Raw genomic sequence first — 19784 nt, forward strand, 5'->3', positions numbered from 1 at the left:
AATTTGACAAGTACTGAGTACATTTACTAGTTCCCTTACTTTGGGATTCCTAGTCCAGTTTATTCTAAATTTAAGTCTACCTACCTGGCTCTCAGAAGACTCTAGGGTTATCAATCCATTTCTAAAGAATGATGAACCATGCAGTTGTGTAAACCATACTTCCTGAGCTCTTCACTTACTCTGAGGTGTTGGGCAAGTTACTGAGACTCTTTGTATTCCAGTTTCCTCTCCTCTAAAATGGAAGAAACACAAGACTTATATGACAGAGCTATTGTGAGGATAAAAGATGGTATACATATAGCAGACCCTTTGGGGCTACTTATTGATATCCCAACTCTCTCCCAGAAAAGACTGCCTCAGAATCACATCGGAAACCTGTGAAACATACAGATTCCGGAGTTCTGCTCAGCTCTGCTAAACCAGAATCTCAGAGAAGAAGAGGGATGGCCGAGAATCTGTAAATTTGATTCTGATCAAAGTGATAATTCTGATGCCTATGTGGTAGGCACCATTCTAAGAATGGCCCCCAATGACCCTCACTCTTGCATAATCCCATCCCTTTCGAGTAGGGATGAAACCTGGGATTATGATGAGATATCATTTCCCCAAAAGGAGATTATCTGGGTGGGTCTCATGAGCACTTTAACAGCAGAGTTTTCTCCAGATAGTAACAGAAGAGAAAATCTGTGAAACCCTAAGGAGAGAGCCCAGTGGAGCTTACCTGGACTTTTGACCTATGGAATTGTGAGATAATAAAATGGGGGTTTGAAGCCACCAAACTTGTGGCAACTTGTTATGCAGCAACAGAAAACCAGAACAACATCCAAACTTGGGAACGGCTAGAAATAATATCCTATTCTCAGCCCCCTATCCTCTATACACACTAGCATTGATTTGTCTCTGTCAACATTTGGAGGCATTTTTTTCTTTTTTTTAAACTGGAAGAAGGTGGGCGGATGTTTCTAGAAGAAGGGCTGAGTAATGGGGAAAAAAACAGGAAGTTGAAAGGTGATAGAATAGTGACTAGTTTTCAATCTCTAAAGAGACTGAAAGTTTAGAGTTCAAGGGGGATTTGAGGGGCTTTCAACATAAGGAAAGTGGCTTTGGGAGGAAACCACATCCACCACTGCCCAAACCCTTGGCAAACACCATTCAGTTGGAATCTGAGTGAACCCAGAGGCAGTGCCCTTGGCAGGGTCCTGGGCACCCCCCTGCTGGGTGTGGGTCTTTTCCCAGCAGCTGTATCGACGATGTCTACGGACACAAGGTACCAACCAACAGAAGGAAGATGACAGTCACACCTTTGGGTGTCTTCTGGAAATAACTGGGGTCACTGATGAGAGTGGGGGCAGGTTGTGGTATAACTACTAACTAGCAGGGCCCATCAAACTAGCAGACATCTGGGCTGCATGTAGAAAATACATACCATAGGTATGATATTTAGCAGACTTTTCATAAAGGGTGGGTCTAATCTAAACTTCCCCTTAATTGACAAGAATGTTCTATAGCCCTGATCATCAAATCTGACTCCTGGCCTAATTCTCTATTAATTATATTAATATATTCTATATTAATTATATAATGTATTCTATATTAATTATATTAATACATTTTGTATTAATTATATTAATATATTCTGTTATATATCAATTTGAGCAAAAAATTACTTCTTTCTATTGTAGCTGTCTATGGTAGCTACCCTTTGCTGCCTGCCTACATGCCTGTACTTTTCCTAGGAATGAGGGTTGTATCAAAGCTTGACTTCAGCCACAATACTTGGCCAAAATCTGGTTTTGGCATTGGCTTTGATCTTTGGAAGGTCAAAAGCTTTCTGGCATTCTGAGTAGCAGAATGCCAACTTTAATGTCATTTCTAGCCTCCTGAACTTGCATATGATCAATTTGCAAGTGACTGCAAAGCTAACCATTAAAGCTACTCAGCTTAACAATGTCAGTGATAGAACAAGACTTATCATTCAGAGTCATTATTAATATCTGAATATATACTTTCAAATATAAGTAAGCATTTTAATGTAACTCAGAGCAAAAAAAAAATTTGTGTGCTTTGGATTTTTAATTCCTATCACTCAGTTGAAGTCTAAATGTATATTTTTAGTTTGTAGAGTAAAATGTTACAATAATTAATGAGGATTTTGAAAGCTCTATATGTTACGGAAAAATACTAAGAAACTTCTAATATAGAGAAATCATTAACTAGAAAATTTTAGGAAGACTATCATCTTTTTTGAATCAACAAGCTTTATAAAACTTTAAAATAACAAGGCAGAATAATGGAGATTAGATTATATCATAATTCTAATCTTTGTAGAACTGTCTAGTGTTCTAAGATTCATAACATTAAATAAAATACTTCTAAAACTGCCTTTGGGTTTTAGTTATTTAATTCCATTTAGGCCATGAATCTTCGGTTGTGTTTTCTGAACGTAATTAGCATGCAGCCTAATGAAGCAGAATTACTGACTGTAAACAGAAAGATAACAGGCCACTTTCATCATTTTCCTTCAAGCAAAGACAAACCACAAGGCAGACAAAGGATTCTGGAGTTGCCTTGTCGTGTACTTATACAAGATGTTCAAACAAGATGAAATAGCAGCAATTACATTCTTAAAAGACTGCTTGAATGAAAGAAAGACTTCTTTAATGCAGTACTTTGCAGATTAAAATACCAATATAACAGGGCTTAGAAACCACCAGTGGTTGCCTGCAGAGAAAGTAGTTCATATGACAGAAACTGCCAAAGAAATAGCCAAAGCAATGTTCCTTAAGAGAGCAAGTGTTTTTTATCTGTAAATAAGCCAGGGAAGATGCTAAAATTGGTGTGCATGCCACAAAAGCCAAATTGCAGACGGAAATGCAGGGAATTGTGTTATCTTAGAAGCCAATTAATTTGGTCCATTGCCACATTCATGGACCCAAGACTTAAGAACAATTTTATTTTCTCCAGTGATGGTGTGAGACAGCAAGTATGTGCAGAAATATTAAGAATAAAATATGGAAACGATGGCAATAATTTTATGTTTACTTCAGAGAATACAGAGCATCTTCAGATGGTGCACAGAGCTTTCATTTGTGGCCTCAAAAACTAGTATCCTCACCATTGTTAGCAGATAGGGTAGGGGGTCTCCAGAGAAAGAGAAATAGGCGTGGCTTTCTTGACATAAGAGAAGCCATTTTTGCCTAAGCCATTTTGTGATCTAAGCCTGGCCACAATGCTTGCCCTTCAACAGGTCTCAGTAATGACCTTAAGGGAAGTGAGGGAATCCAGGAACAAAAGGAAAAGCAGTCAAGAAACAATAGTTCAGTGATAACACCGAGTCCCAGCTCCTCCTCAAGGGATATACTGTGTTGGCCAAAAAGTTTGTTCGGGTTTTTCCAAATGAACTTTTTGGCCAACCCAATACCTACCAATCTGATACATATCTTCTGCAGGAATTAAAGCCCCCACCGGGGTGGAAGATGGTAACTACATGCTGAGACCCCAGACTGGTTGGAACCAGAAGGTTGATGATTGAGATTCCTAGAACACCACCCTGTTACCTCATCATCAACCAATCAGAAGAAAGTCATACACCCTGCAGCTGCCATGCCAAATATTGCCTTTAAAAAGTCTTCCCTGAAAACCATCTGGGAGTTTGGGTCTTTTGAGCACAGGTCTCCCATTCTCCTTGCTTGGCTCTGCAATAAAACTTTCTCTGCTCCAGACTGGCATTTCTGGACTCACTGTGCCTCGGGCACAGGGGCTTGGTTTTGTCAATGATCTACGTTCCAGGCAAGCTGGCACAAAAAATCATGTGACCAGTCACCGTAATTTCAGCGAGGTCCCTTCTCTCTGCCCTTTTAGAGCCTGACAAGCATCTTGCATGAAAGGTTCACACAAAGGCAAAATGTAACATATTCTGACACTGGAAGCTTTGACGGCAGAGCTCTCCAATAAAAATATTATGTGCGTCACATATGTAATTTAAAATTTTCTAGTAGCCACATTAAAAACAACAACAACACAGGTAAAAAGGAACAGGTGAAGCTCATTGTTGGTTTATTTGTTTTTGGCTTTTATATTATAAGAAAAAAAATGAGACCACAGATACTGAAAACCACACAGAAAAAATGTATAACTTAATGAGTTATTATAAGGTGAGCATCTATGTAACAACTAACCAAGTTAAGAAATAGGACTTTGCTGCCTACCTCAGAAGTCTCTTCATGTGTCCTGGCCCAGTTTCAACCCAATCCTGCCTTCTATGTGTTATCAGTCTCCTGATTTCTTTCTTTTTTTTTAACTTATAGACATTACTATTAGAACAATTTTAGATTTACAGAAAAAAAATGAGCAGATGGTACAAGAGTTCTTGTATGCCTCCACAGACATACCCAGTTTCCCCTATTATTAGCATCTTACATTAATTGGGTGTATTTGTTACAGTATTGATACATTATTATCAACTAAGTCCAACGTTTATTTAGATTTCCTTTGTTTTTAACCTAATGTCTGTATTGTTCCAGAAGCCAATTCAGGATTGGATTTTTTTCATAGGGGTTGAGGAGAGAGAACACTTTAATTAATACTTTACAATATCACCTTGCCAACACTTAAATTAGCTATAGTCCTTTAAAAGCTCTAGTGAGAGCAGCAACACTAACATACACTCGCTCTCACAGGCTCTAAAAGTGTGCCATATACAAAAGGATGCATCATCAGCTTTCAGGGAAAGTCATTTGTAGCTAATTCACAATACTCCGCCTGGATATTCTTGCATTTTTCTCTCATTTGTGAGTCAATATTTGACCTCAAAGTTACAAATGTTTCACTTTTTAATAGTTCTAAAATGTTATGGAATTCCCTTCCAATCAAAACAATTTTGTCAAATAGTTTCCAGGCTAGTTCCCTAAGCCTGTTTCATTCATATTGTAGCAGAAATCAATTACATTTGAACTGAAAATTGTTGGAAACAATACTGTTACATTATGTAAGGGAGCCCTGGGCACAGAAAGATACAACATACGTGCCCCGTAGGAAAAGCTGATCCAGCTAAATTGGCCTAATGGTCTCAGAAGCTCTCTTTCCCTCTCCACTCTCCCAGTTTTCTTCTCCTTGGGATTTCATCACAGCTCTCTTTTTTCCTTTTCATCAATCTTTTGAATAGTAAGGACTCATAGGGAAAAAATGAAGACTGCTCTTTTAGCTTGAGGTCCATGGAGGAGAGGTGGAAGGTTGGTGATATGTAAAGAAAAGATGATTTTTAAACTTATATTCAATTTTTTAAATGATAAAATTTAAAGCCATATTCCTTAAGCCTTTAAATTCAACATACAAATCTCATTATTCTATTAATAAGTCTAGTACATTTTAATAAGGGGGCTTTGATTAATATTCTCAAGTTGAACAAACTAAACTTCCTTCAACCAGTTATGTTTACAAGCTTAGTTTAATTAAATGTTCCCTAAATGCTTTAAACTGCATTAATAAATTTAACATTTTCAATTTTCTTTTTTTTAAAGTATGTTTATCACCTCTCCTGACAAGCAAAACATTCTCAGTACTTACAGACTAAATTAAATTTGTAAATATAACAAATCTCTTAAAGATTCCAATACTATACTGCTTGCAAACCATAAAATCCTCTTATATCTTTCAGTGATAAATTACAAATCTAAAGTCAGTTACCCCGTTACACATTTCAAGTTGGAATCGGGAGGCTAATCTCTCAGCCATTCTCCTACACCCAATTATTTCAAACATTATAAATACTGTGAATACCAAATATACAGATTGTTGTTCTTAAATTTAATACAAAAGTGTTAATACTGTGGATTTGGTGTCTTGCTTGTCTATATTTAATTCTAAATCTTCCCATGGCTAAAATACATGAGCACACTACAGCTAAGGGAACTGTTATAGCATCTCAAAATGAGTTGATGTTCCCATCCTAAGCAAGTTGCACTGATTTCTTGCCAGAGATTTCTGGCCCAAGGCAGGATCCAAATTCCAGGGTTATTTTTCTAGCACCAAAAATAGATGCGCTCGCCTTTTTAAAAGTTAGTCACTTATTCCAACTGGGGACTTTAAATCCAAATCTTTCCAAGGGAAATGGTTGGTTTTGCTGAACCCACGTTAGGAGTATAAATTACACCATTGTCTAATTCTTTGAGTCTGCAACCCACCCCATCCCTCATGTTACCTCACCTCTTTAAGTGGATTCAACTAGTCCTTTTACTGCTTGATTGAACTGAGCATTATTTTCAAATTTTTGTCTTCGTCTACTATCTGTTCAGTCTCTAAGTCTTATGGATGACGTAAGCAGTTCTTTCGCCCGTTTTCTATTTGTTCATCTCTGTTTTCCTCAGACCTTAATCATAAAGATGAGATCACTAGGCAGCATTTAACCTAACTCCAGATTTTTCCTTTACTGAATGTACACAACGCCTTGCCTAACCTGTTGATTCCTTTCCTGGATTAAAAGGAGTTAAGATAAATAAATAAATACATATTTTTTTTTAAAAAAAGGAGATAAGAGTGAAGAATTAAGTAGTTAAAGAATGACTGACTCTACCTGTAGCTTCCCCTTAGAGAATCTGCAGGCAGACCACACGGGCAAGACAGCATCCAAAGGGAGATCAGAAGAAGTCAGCAGGTCTACACTCAATGGAAAAACGGTGAAGAATCTGATCTCCTACCTTAATGGTTAACTGAGTTTGTTTCCCCCTTTTCCCTTTAAAAATTGTTATGGCCGGGGCTTCCCTGGTGGTGCAGTGCTTGAGAGTCCGCCTGCCGATGCAGGGGACACGGGTTCGTGCCCCGGTCCGGGAAGATCCCACATGCCGCGGAGCAGCTAGGCCCATGAGCCATGACCGCTGAGCCTGCACGTCTGGAGCCTGTGCTCCGCAACGGGAGAGGCCACAACAGTGAGAGGCCCGCGTACCATACCACAAAAAAAAAATTGTCATGGCTGAGCAGAATCTTCAGATTTGGTCTCTGGATGTGAGAGACCACCTTCTCTGCAGATTGCCGGCTTTTCTGACTAAAGCACCTTTCCTTTCTTCTGACACTTGTCCCTGGATTATTGGCTTTTGAGAGGAGAGCAGCTGAACTTGAGTTTGCTAACAATGATGTGTATTTAATTCAAGGAAAGACTGAGTCCCAGGAACACTTTGAGACTACATTCTGTTTAAAGAAGGAATGGGGAAGGGGAGAGAGCATGCTCTGGGGAAGGGAAGACCATGGCCACCTGTGTGTGATGGGAGAGGAAAGAAGCTAGCTGGACATTAAGAAGTGCATGCCTGGGAAAGAGAGGAATCACGAATAACAATGGCCCAAGGCACGGAACCTCTGTACAGTGATTCCTGACCTCTCCACTTCGAAATCCTGTACTCGATTTGCTATAACCTCTCACCCCTTGAGGTGGTGGTGGTAGCGGGGGAATTGGTAGGGTCCCATCTCACTACTGTATGGAGGTTATTTCTGACATCCTGTTATCCCAAGGGGAACCCCTGAATGTAGATTTTGTTCCCTAGAACTTCTTTGCAGGCAGGTCTGAAAGCCACTGATAACCACTGATAAACTTTTTCCACCGGAAAATTCGTTCTTGAAATGTGGTCTTTGCTGGCCTGCTTTATCTCTTTATGCCCCTAGCCTCCTTTTCGACCATTCCCTGCCTTGCCCTCTCCACTTTTCAGCATGCTTTCACTTCTGCTTTGTCTCACTGCAGAACCTTTACCCTTGTCATTTCTTCTGCCCAGCTCCCTCTCCTCCCCTCACCTTTAATCTTCAGGTCTTAGTTTCAATTTCACTTGGGTTAACTCCTTTCTTTATAAGCTTCCACATTCTAATGAACTTCCTGTTGGGAAGGACCCACATCTGGGTTGTGATACCTTTTCAATGTGGTCCGTCCCACAGGGCTCCACCAGGGCAAGGGCTGTGTTTGTGTTTAGTTTTATTCTCGGTGCCTAGCACATATCGGGCATATAACTAATTGTTCCACAAAAACTATTTATAATGCAGCTTTGAATTCGAATTGGAACTCTAATCTCTAAAATTGAAGAAAATAATGTATCTTGAAATTTAGCATTTGAGAAAAACAGGTTTAATGAGGAGTTAAAGATTTCTAAAGATTTCACAGAGGGTGTGGATAGCAGAAGGATGCATAGTTAGATGCAGGTTATTAGTGATGGGTTGTATGGTAGGTTTAGGATTACTTATTATATTATGCTTTATACCTAGTATATGTTATAGAAGTCTGTATGAACTAAATATGTTGTACTTAATGTATTAAATATAAAAATAATAAAGGAAAAATGGAATAGTATGAAAAAACGATTTCTGAAGATTTCAAATTTGACATATGTAGCGAGAAACTTTACACTGAAGTATAACATACAGAAAAGTGCCAGAATCGGTGTACGGCTTGAGTGTTCACGTAACCAGCTCCAGATCAAACAGAACATTCCCAGCACCCCAGAAGATCCTCTTGTGTCCCCTAACAGTCGTTTCCATATTTATTCAACTTTAATTTTTAATCTGATGATACTTCATTGCTCCAAAACTTAGTGGCTTAAAACAGCTATAATCATTAATTTACTCACAAGTATGAAATTTGAGCAGGGCTTGGGACGAACCGCTGTCTCTGTACAATGTGTCAGCTTGACTAGGGGCAAAGAAAACACTTGCTCACCCCTATATCACTAGTTCTAACAGGACCAGGAACATAGAAATCTACTTCAATCAATTTTTTTGACTGACCAAATCCCAACCTGAAACCAGGCCTACATCTAGATTTTCAGTCATTTGAGCCAATATGTTTGCTTTTAAGCCAGTTTGAACTGTATTTTCTGTTGCTTACAACTATAAGATTCTTAACTGATAAGAGGGAGATTAGGGTGTAAAGGGAGAATAAAGTTATCTCAGAGAAGCAAGAAGAGGGATTCAGATTACCAGGGTCTAAGAAGAGACGTCCAGGCTTCCCTGGTGGTGCAGTGGTTAAGAATCCACCTGCCAACACAGGGGACATGGGTTCAAACTCTGGTCTGGGAGGATCCCACATGCCGCAGAGCAGTTAAGCCCGTGTGCCACAACTACTGAGCCTGTGCTCTAGAGCCCACGAGCCACAACTACTGAGGCCACGTGCCACAACTACTGAAGCCTGCGTGCCTAGAGCCCATGCTCTGCAACAAAAGAGGATACTGCAGTGAGAAGCCTGCTCACCACAACTAGAAAAGAGCCCCATGCACAGCAATGAAGACCCAACACAGCCAAAAATAAATAAATAAATTTCTTTTAAAAAAGAAGAGATGTCCCTAGCAGTGGAGGAGAAGCAGGGATCCTACATGCCTCTTGGTGGCAGTGCCCCAAGGAGGTGGCAAGGCCTCAGAGGGTTGGAGTGGTAACCTAGGGAAGTGGCTGCCTGGCCAGGGTTGGGGGAGATTCCAGCAGCAAAAAACAAACCATCATTCTGTAAGTGAAGCACAAAAATTGGTAGACAGCACCCAGATCTGAAAGGACCACATGAGAGCGACAATAGCCATCTCTGCAGAGGCCAGTATGGACAGTAGACTGAGGACCCCCAAAATGTGGGTCCTGCATGAGGCCACATAACCTTGCCATGACTCCCAGGAAGAGATATGAAAGCTCCAAGAATGACTGTGATAAATTTCCTGTCAACTTGGCAGAGTAGAAGCATGACATGAGAAATCAAGCTGATTTGTAGAAAATCATTTTTTCTGTACACATGGCTGTGTGGTCTGAGATTCATAGCAGCTAAATAAGCGTGATAAAGAGCTTGCCTGAGGTGGAATTAAGTTTCGAATACTGGAGGAAATGTGAGCATGGGAGCGGAGTGTGGGGGATTGATTGGTGGGGAGAATGCTCAGTAGGTGAAGCTCTCCTTGACTGTTGGGGAAGGGAAAGTGACTTACAAGCTCTTCCACTACAAGTGTTTCTGACATGCAAATTAGCCTATATGTGATTGTCTAATAGAGAAATGATATCAGTGATAGGCAAAAGTTGTGTTGACTCATATGAAATTTTACCCAGTAGGTTAATGTTTTCTTCCACGAAAATTTCTCCACTTTGTTCCACTAAGTAACAACAGACGAATGGCAACATAGATGCACACGCAAGCCACAGAGAAATACAGTACTGTATAGAATACTGATGATTCATCCCATGTTTTTCTCTTGCCTTGATTTAGCCACATCCTCAGTCTAAGAGGTGGAATTCTACCTCATTTTTGTATATTGAATTCTTGTCTTCATAAATCGATAGCCTCAACCTGTTCCTTATTTTTTTTAATTTTTATTGGAGTACAGTGTTGATTTACAATGTTGTTAGTTTCTGCTGTACAGCAAAGTGACTCAGTTATACATATACATATATCCACACTTTTTTAGATTCTTTTCCCATACTTGTCATTACAGACTACTGTATAGAGTTCCCTGTGCTATACAGTTGGTCCTTATTAGGTATCTATTTTATATATAGTTGTGTGTATTCAACCTGTTCTTATACCCTTTACATCAAGCTAGCTTCATTTTTTTAAAAGTAAAGCCCAATATTTAATTACTCATTTCATTTTTTAATATTTATTTATTTATTGTGGCTGTGCCGGGTCTTAGGTGCGGCACTTGGCATCTTCGCTGCATCATGCAGGATCTTTAGTTGCAGCATGTGGGCTCTTAGTTGTGGCATGCATGCAGGACCTAGTTCCCTGACCAAGAATGGAACCCGGGCCCTCTGCATTGGGAGCACAGAGTCCTACCCACTGGACCATCAGGGAAGTCCCTAATTACTTATTTCTTTATAGGTGTTAAACTTGTCTTTTAATTGTATTTTTATTAGGATCGGGGTTTTTCTGTCGTTGTTAGTGCTGTGGTTATTAAGTTGCATATGTTTTAAGTGGTCTGGCTCAACCAAATATTTTCCATAAGACGTTGTTTTAACTGTGCTTCTTTGCAGAATGGAGATTTTTCTGAACATACATATGGATTCTTGTAGAACTGCCTGTAGTTCTTGCACTAGCCACCAGCTGGCATCACCAGGTGGTTGCCCCAGGCAAATTTGCTTTCCAGTAATTCTGAGAGGTTGGGGTCAGGGAAGTTCCAGGTTGGGTAATGCCTGTTCCCACACCTTGCCTCTTCCCACTTGCCTCAATCTTGTCTGCTAATTATTCTTACTTAAAAATCTAGCTTTAAGGACAAAAGACTTGCTCTTCCCTCTTCTGCCTTGAGTTCATAACACTTGTCATTTATGAGTATTTTCTTTAAAGAGTTCCTACCAGAACTTTTTTGGCCTTGATTAACTTATGAAGCAACTCCTAAATCCACTTTTCTACCCTGACCCTTCTCTAAGTGCTACCATCTCAACACAGCAACCTCAGGAGTGGCTGGATTATTCTTCATCAAATGCTAAAGAATTGTGGAGATGGGTCCTTTAAAAGCACATTGATAGCTCTGAGTAATATGCAGCACAATTCAGTGCGATCTTTCTGCCCTTTCTTTCCATCTCTGCCCTCCTATGCTGATGTTGCAGTTATAGCAAGTACCCTCCAGGTTTCTGTCACTGTTCACTAGGTTTTCAATTTATACTTGACAACTGTTTTTCCTCTATACACTTACTTTACCACATGAACACTGTATTTATTTATTTATAACATCTTTATTGGAGTATAATTGCTTTACAATTGTGTGTTAGTTCCTGTTTTATAATACAGTGAATCAGCGATACATATACATGTATCCCCATATCTCCTCCCTCTTGCGTCTCCCTCCCTCCCACCCTCCCTATCCCACCCCTCTAGGTGGTCGCAAAGCATCGAGCTGATCTCCTTGTGCTATGCGGCTGCTTCCCACTAGCTATCTGTTTTACGTTTGGTAGTATATATAAGTCCATGCCACTCTCTCACTTTGTTCCAGCATACCCTTCCCCCTCCCCGTGTCCTCAACTCCATTCTCTACATCTGCGTCTTTATTCTTGTCCTGCCCCTAGGTTCTTCAAAACCATTTTTTTTTTTAGATTCCATATATATGTGTTAGCATATGGTATTTGGTTTTCTTTCTGACTTACTTCACTCTGTCTGACAGACTCTAGGTCCATCCACCTCACTACAAATAACTCAATTTCATTTCTTTTTATGGCTGAGTAATATTCCATTGTATATATGTGCCACATCTTCTTTATCCATTCATCTGTTGATGGACACTTCGGTTGCTTCTATCTCCTGGCTATTGTAAATAGAGCTGCAATGAACATTGTGGTACATGACTCTTTTTGAATTATGGTTTTCTCAGGGTATATGCCCAGTAGTGGGATTGCTGGGACGTATGGTAGTTCTACTTTTAGTTTTTTAAGGAACCTCCATACTGTTCTCTATAGTGGCTATATCAATTTACATTCCCACCAACAATGCAAGAGGGTTCCCTTTTCTCCACACCCTCTCCAGTGTTTATTGTTTGTAGATTTTTTGATGATGGCCATTCTGACTGGTGTGAGGTGATACCTCATTGTAGTTTTGATTTGCATTTCTCTAATGATTAGTGATGTTGAGCATCCTTTCATGTGTTTGTTGGCAACCTGTATATCTTCTTTGGAGAAATGTCTATTTAGGTCTTCTGCCCATTTTTGGATTGGGTTGTTTGTTTTTTTGATATTGAGCTGCATGAGCTGCTTGTAAATTTTGGAGATTAATCCTTTGTAAATATTTTCTCCCATTCTGAGGATTGTCTTTTCGTCTTGTTTATTGTGCAAAAGCTTTTAAGTTTCATTAGGTCCCATTTGTTTATTTTTGTTTTTATTTCCATTTCTCTAGGAGGTGGGTCAAAAAGGATCTTGCTGTGATTTACATCATAGAGTGTTCTGCCTATGTCTTCCTCTAAGAGTTTTATAGTGTTTGGCCTTACATTTAGGTCTTTAATCCATTTTGAGTTTATTTTTGTGTATGGTGTTAGGGAGTGTTCTAATTTCATTCTTTTACATGTGGCTGTCCAGTTTTCCCAGCACCACTTATCGAGGAGGCTGTCTTTTCTCCATTGTATCTTCTTGCCTCCTTTATCAAAAATAAGGTGACCATATGTGTGTGGGTTTATCTCTGGGCTTTCTATCCTGTTCCAGTGATCTATATTTCTGTTTTTGTGCCAGTAGCATACTGTCTTCATTACTGTAGCTTTAGTATAGTTTAGTATAGTTTAGTCATATAGTTTAGTCATACAGTTTGAAGTCAGGGAGTCTGATTCCTCCAGCTCCGTTTTTCTTTCTCAAGATTGCTTTGGCTATTCGGGGTCTTTTGCATTTCCATACAAATTGTGAAATTTTTTGTTCTAGTTCTGCTATTGGTAATTTGATAGGGATTGCACTGAATCTGTAGATTGCTTTGGGTAGTATAGTCATTTTCACAATATTGATTTGTTCCAATCCAAAAGCATGGTATATCTCTCCATCTGTTTGTATCATCTTTAATTTCTTTCATCAGTGTCTTATAGCACATGAAATTTCTTTCATCAGTGTCTTATTTTAAATAAATATATTGCTTTATATTGCACAATTATCTACTCCTTTGGAATCCTTTATTCATTTCTTTAATTTTTTTTCCCCGTGCAAATGCTACTTTCTACAAAAACCCTACCCAGATTCATCTTAACCAGAAATACTCAGCCTTCTCCCCATACTCTGATAGTCCTTGTCCTGCATCTATATGAAAGCACCTAAATGCCAGGGCAGTGAGAGCAGGAGAGTATGATGGGCAACCCACAGACTCTGGAGTTGGGAGAACTTGGGTTTGCTTCCTGCCTTTTCCACTTTTGAGGGCAAGTTATGAGGCCTTAACTTTGGGCCCCAGTTTTCTCATCTGTAAAACGGGAACAGTGATATCTACTTTATACGGCTGCTGTGAAAATTAAATCACATACCTAAGGCTCTTAGCACAGTGCCTACTATAGTAGTTCTGTGTCTGGCACATATTAAGGACTGAACTGATCTTGGATATTATTAATATTGTTTAGGGTATTTATCCATTCATTCACTCTATAAATACTGTGGGGTGTCTTACTTCCTTTGGGTTGCTATAACAAAATACCACAGACTAGATAGGTTACAAACATCAAAAATTTATCCCTCACAGTTCTAGAGACTGGAAGTCCAAGATCAGGGTGCCAGCACAGGCTCTGGGGGAAGGCCCTCTTCCCACTTGCAGACTGCCGACTTTTCACTGTGCCCTCAGGTGGAAGGGGTTAGGGAGCTCCTGGGAGCCTCCTTTATAAATCACTAATCCCATTCATGAGGGGGATTAGGATTTCAACATATGAATTTGGGGGCAGGGAGGGGGGAGACACACACAAACATTCCAGCCCACAGCATGGGGCTTACTCTATAGAGTGGACTGAAATGTGTCCCCCCAAAATTCGTAAGTTGAAGCCCTGACCCCCAAAGTGTCTGTATTTGGAGGTGGGGGTAGGGTCTTCCTGGAAGTATTTAAGGTTAAATAAGGTCATAAGTATAGGGCCCTGAACCAATAGGATTAGTGTCCTTATAAGAAGAGACACCAGATAGTTCTCTCTCCCCATCTTTCCATCTCCCTCTCTCTCTCCCTGCCATGTGAGGATACAACAGAAGGTAGTCTGCAAACCAGGAGGAGGGCTGTCACCAGAACCCGACCATGCTAGCACCTTGATCTTGGACTTCCAGCCTCTAGAATTGTGAGAAAATATATTGTTTAAGTCACCAGTCTATGGTATTTTGTTGTAGCAGCCCAAGCTGACTAATATGGACATGTAACCAAATAGATAAATATATAATTCATATACCGATGAGTACTAGAAGAAACATAAATGTGGGTGAGGGGATTTTAGAATGATAAGTATAGTTACAGTAGACAGGAAAGGCCACCCCAAGGAAGTGACACTGGGACAGACACCTGAAGGAAATGAGGAAGGATTTATGAGAATATCTTGGGTCACAACATTCCAGGCAAACAGCAAGTACAAAGTCCTTGAAGCATTCTTGGCCTGCTTGAGGAACAGCAAGGAGAGAGTAAGTGGGAGAGTGAGAGGAATAGGGATGCAGACCAGATTCCACGTCCAGATAGCTTGTGTAAGGTCTTTGGAGTTTCTATAATAATTGGCTGGATTTTGTAGCAAGTATAACATTTTTTCAGTCCACAAATCATGGTCCAAAAGTAACTGTCTTTATTTTTCTATAGCTAAACGTAGTTTCTATCTTAAGGTCTCAGTCTGCTCACTGGTTGAAAACTGGTCTGGTCAATTCCAGATTTTCTTGGTCAATTCAGGATTTTCCTGTCATCCCAAGTTTAAAATCAATCAATTCTAAAAAAAAAAAAAAAAAATCTCCTTTTCTCTGCTTCTCTTTAGGGTAGCATTTAAGTTCCCAGATATTTAAAGGACAGTGCAAAGGAGTGTTGATCTGTCATTCCTTACTTGCCAACACTGACATCTGCTGAATGTCTCATCCTGTCTGGTCCTCAGATGTCGTTATCTCTCCAGGATGACATCTGTTGAGATGCCCACATCCCCATCTAGTCCTTGGTCACAATATCTTGTGACATTTTGCACATGCTGTACCCTTTAGCAAAACCCCTTGGTTAACTGGTTTTGTCTTTCAGCTAACTCTAAGGAAGCCCTCTAAGGAAGAGGGGATGTCTAGAAAACTCCAGCTGTTCTCTTAGCCAGCAGGATGCTTGGCAGGGCTCCCCAGGCCCTCTCTGTCCAATAGCATCCCTCATGGGCTTTTGGGCTGGGTCACAGTAAAGTGGTAATGGGACTTCCGTGAGGGGTCAGCCTCCAGATTTCAGATGGAAAGTTGGCAAGTCTCTTCTACTCTCAGATCACTCTAAGCTTATCTAGGAATCTGGAGTTAATCCAAAAAGGGTAGGTGAGATATTATCTTCTTATTTTAGAAAAGATAGATAATTATCTTTCTCATACGGCACTCATTTCCCATTTGCCCCCTGCCAGGATACCAAAATCTGCAGATGCTTGAGTCCCTTCTATAAAATGGTGCAGTATTTGCATATAACCCACACACATCCTCCTGTATACTTTAAACCAGCTCTAAATTACTTACAATTCAAAGTAAATGCTGTGTAAATAGAAATAAATACAGTGTAAATTATATGTAAATAGTTGCCTGTGCACAGCAAATTCAAGTTTAGCTTTTTGAAACTTTCTGGAATCTTTTTTTTTTTTTTTTTTGCGGTACGCGGGCCTCTCACTGTTGTGGCCTCTCCCGTTGCGGAGCACAGGCTCCGGACACGCAGGCTCAGCGGCCATGGCTCTCGGACCCAGCCGCTCCGCGGCATGTGGGATCTTCCCGGACCCAGGCACGAACCCGTGTCCCCTGCATCGGCAGGCGGACTCTCAACCACTGCGCCACCAGGGAAGCTCTGGAATCTTTTTTTTTTTTTTTTTTTTTTTTTTTAATATTTTTGATCTGCAGTTGGTTGAATCTGTGGATGTGGAACCTGTGGATACGGAGAGCCAGAGAGCCTAAGAGCCTGATGTATGTTCCTCCCCCAAGTGCCTGCGGCATCAGTGGAACAACAAAGAAACCAAGCATACCAGAACCAGGAAGAGAAGCCCCTTCCTCTTTCAGTTTCCCTCCAGCACCCTCTACTGGCAATGTTTAACATGGTGCCAGTGGTGAAGGAGAAATCCTTACAGAGTTTAGTTCCATTAACACAGAGGAAGCACAAAAGGTGAATTTGGAGCTGAGAGGCAATAAGTTGATAACTGACATGTGGATGATGTACAGCGTTCATGTGATCAACTGGGTGTTATCACGGTCTGTAGAAGAACATTGATTGAGAGTCTGTTGGGTACTGGGCACTGTGGCATATGCTAAGGGTATAATGAGGAACACGATAGACCAAAATATCTGCCCTCCTGGAGTTTGCATATGGGATTGGGGCAGGCATAGATTGCCTGACAATAAATAAGTAAACAACCAAAAAAATACAGATAACAATCGGTGCTATGATGAAAGTAAACAGGGGACTATAATAGAAACTAAGAAGGGGTCCTTTTTAGAATGGGCTGACAGGGGAGACCTCTTCCAGGAGGTGACAAAAATTATGAATGACTTTGAAATGGGCAAAAAAGATCACTAGGTCTCTTGTCTGGGACACCCTTCAAGTTATTCTCTGTCTGTCATTATCTTTAAACTATTTTACAGCTCTGTAAATTGTAGATAAACGATGCAATGCAAAGGAATGTTAACTATGGACATGTAAGTGGATTTTTCCTGTGAAAGTGAAATTGATTTCCCTCCCCCCAACGCCTCTGTAGAAGTGTTTTGCATATATTAAGCAAATTTACTTTTAGCATTCCTGATGGCCTACATGTATAACTGCTCTTTGGAATCTCCTTTTATTTCATTGTAACATCGTACTGGTTCCCTCATTAATTAACAAGTTTAGTGAAATCTTTGACATGTGTTCATTTTATATTCATATGAGAATGACATTAAAATAATGACGATCCTGGGGGAAGGCAAAATGGGTAAAGGGGGTCAACTGTATGGTGATGGATGGAAACTAAACTTTTGGTGGTGAGCACACTGTAGTATATATAGAAGTCAAAATATAACATTATACACGTGAAATTCATGTAATGTTATAAACCAATGTTACTTCAATTTAAAAAAAGATCCCTTAACACATTTAAATTCAATCCCTCCAAAGACTCCAGTGCTGGGGGGGTCACTCAGCCAGGGACTATTAGCCTAATATTCACATCACACCAAGACTGAGGGAGCTGATCACACTGTCTACTCCTTCATTATTTGTGTGTTGATAACACACGCCCAAAATCACCTCTACAAGACAGGGTCAAGGGAGAACACAGCCTTGCAATTTAGAGGCTGACACAGTTTTATCAAGGGTGCTTATGAAATCAAAGAGATACTGATTTTTCTAACACTGTGGGCAGTTAAAAGAACGTTTAATAGGGCTCTTCATAGATATTTTTGAGCCCATGACAGGGCTGTGCTTATAGAATTCTAGAATTTTAAAATAGTATAGCAAACTTAGAAATCTATTTCAATCCCCCCATTTTACATATGAATTAAGCAAGCCAGGAAAGCCTAGATGACTAGCTCAAGATCATTAACTAATTAACGGCGAGCTCAGATATAACCCAGTGTCTTCCTCTTAGTCCCATACTCTTTCTACCACCAGGATGTAGGAGCCAACCAGAATTTCACAAGAGATTCCCAGCAATGCTCCCCATCCCTTCTTTCCTTCTTCATACATATACACTCATTCTGAAAAAGAAAGGGAGTGGTGGTGTCAGTGATGGTATGTGATAAGGAAAGAGCTTTGGGCTCAGAAACAGTCTTGGTTTTTCATCTGGTTTTTCTACGTATTTGTATTTCTGAGCTTTAGCGTCTTCATCTGCAAAGGCACAAATAATAAGCTGCCTTATAAGATTATTCTGAGGGTTAATAATAACCTATATAAAGTGCCTGGCATATAGTTGGTAATCAATAAGTCATAGCTTTTATTAAATGCTTACAAAAATATATTAAAGAACAACCTACATGCCATAAAAAACCTTTACTCTTTGAGGAATGCACAGTTGACAGTACTGACATTTTCATAATAAGTTAGTACTTTCATGTGTAAATGAAAGTTATACACCCACCCACATACAGCCGTCTGTTAAAAAAAAAACATCTATTGAATGGACAACTGGCAAACATAAGGCAACTCCACACAAATCAATATTCTCTCTCTACCTCCCACTGTTACACTTAGATGCTTAAAATAATTCTTACGTCTCTAGACAAAATCTGCTTACTTTTTTTCGTTTGTTTTTGTTTTAATATTTATTTATTTATTTGTCTGTGCTGGGTCTCAGTTGTGGCATGCAGGATCTTTAGTTGTGGCATGCAGGATCTAGTTCCCTGACCAGGAATTGAATCCAGGCCCCCTGCATTGGGAGCACGGAGTCTTAACCACTGGACCACCAGGTTAAGTCCCAGAATCCGCTTACTTTCAAACTGCCTAAAATGAAATATGAACTAGAAACACTGTAGTTTTACAAGTACAATAGGCCCTGGAGTATGAGGCAATCCAAATGAGTGCACATCTCTGTTTGCCACATCCTCTGCAAAAGTGATGGGACCCTGGGTGTGGTAATTAACCGAGGCTCATCCCCACTGATAAAAATAACTGTTTAATACTTCATAGTGAACAACAGGTTTTCATATACTATATAATTTTAAATGTTAAGAAACTAAAAAGAAGATGCTATGCCCTCCCTACGGCAACAAAAGCAGGGTTAGGGAAGTCTATCCAGACATATTGGCTCACTGGAGGACTAAATTTACATTACAGCTGTATTAGTTTGCTAGAGCTGCTGTAGTGATGTACCACAAAATGAGTGGCTTAGAACAACAGGAATTTATCATCTCACAGTTCTGGAGGCCGGAAGTCTGAAATCAAAGTGTTGGCAGGGCCATTCTCCCTCTGAAGGCACTAGGGAAGGATCTGTTCCAGGCCACTCTCCTAGCTTCGAGTAGGTCTTCGGTTTGTGGTAGTATAACTCCAATCTTCACATGGCCTTCTCTCTGTGTGTGGGTCTGTGTTGCATCCAAATTTCCCCCTTTTTAAGATACCAGTCATTGGATTTGGTCCCCTAATGACCTCATCTGCAAAGACCTTATTTCCAAATAAGGTCACATTCACAGGTACTAGGGCTTATATGAATTTTAGAGGTACACAACTCAATCTATAACAACCACCTCAAAGGTGGTTGTAGTGAGCA

This window comes from Stenella coeruleoalba (genome assembly GCF_951394435.1).
Source record: "Stenella coeruleoalba genome assembly, chromosome: 11".
Lineage (NCBI taxonomy): Eukaryota > Metazoa > Chordata > Mammalia > Artiodactyla > Delphinidae > Stenella > Stenella coeruleoalba.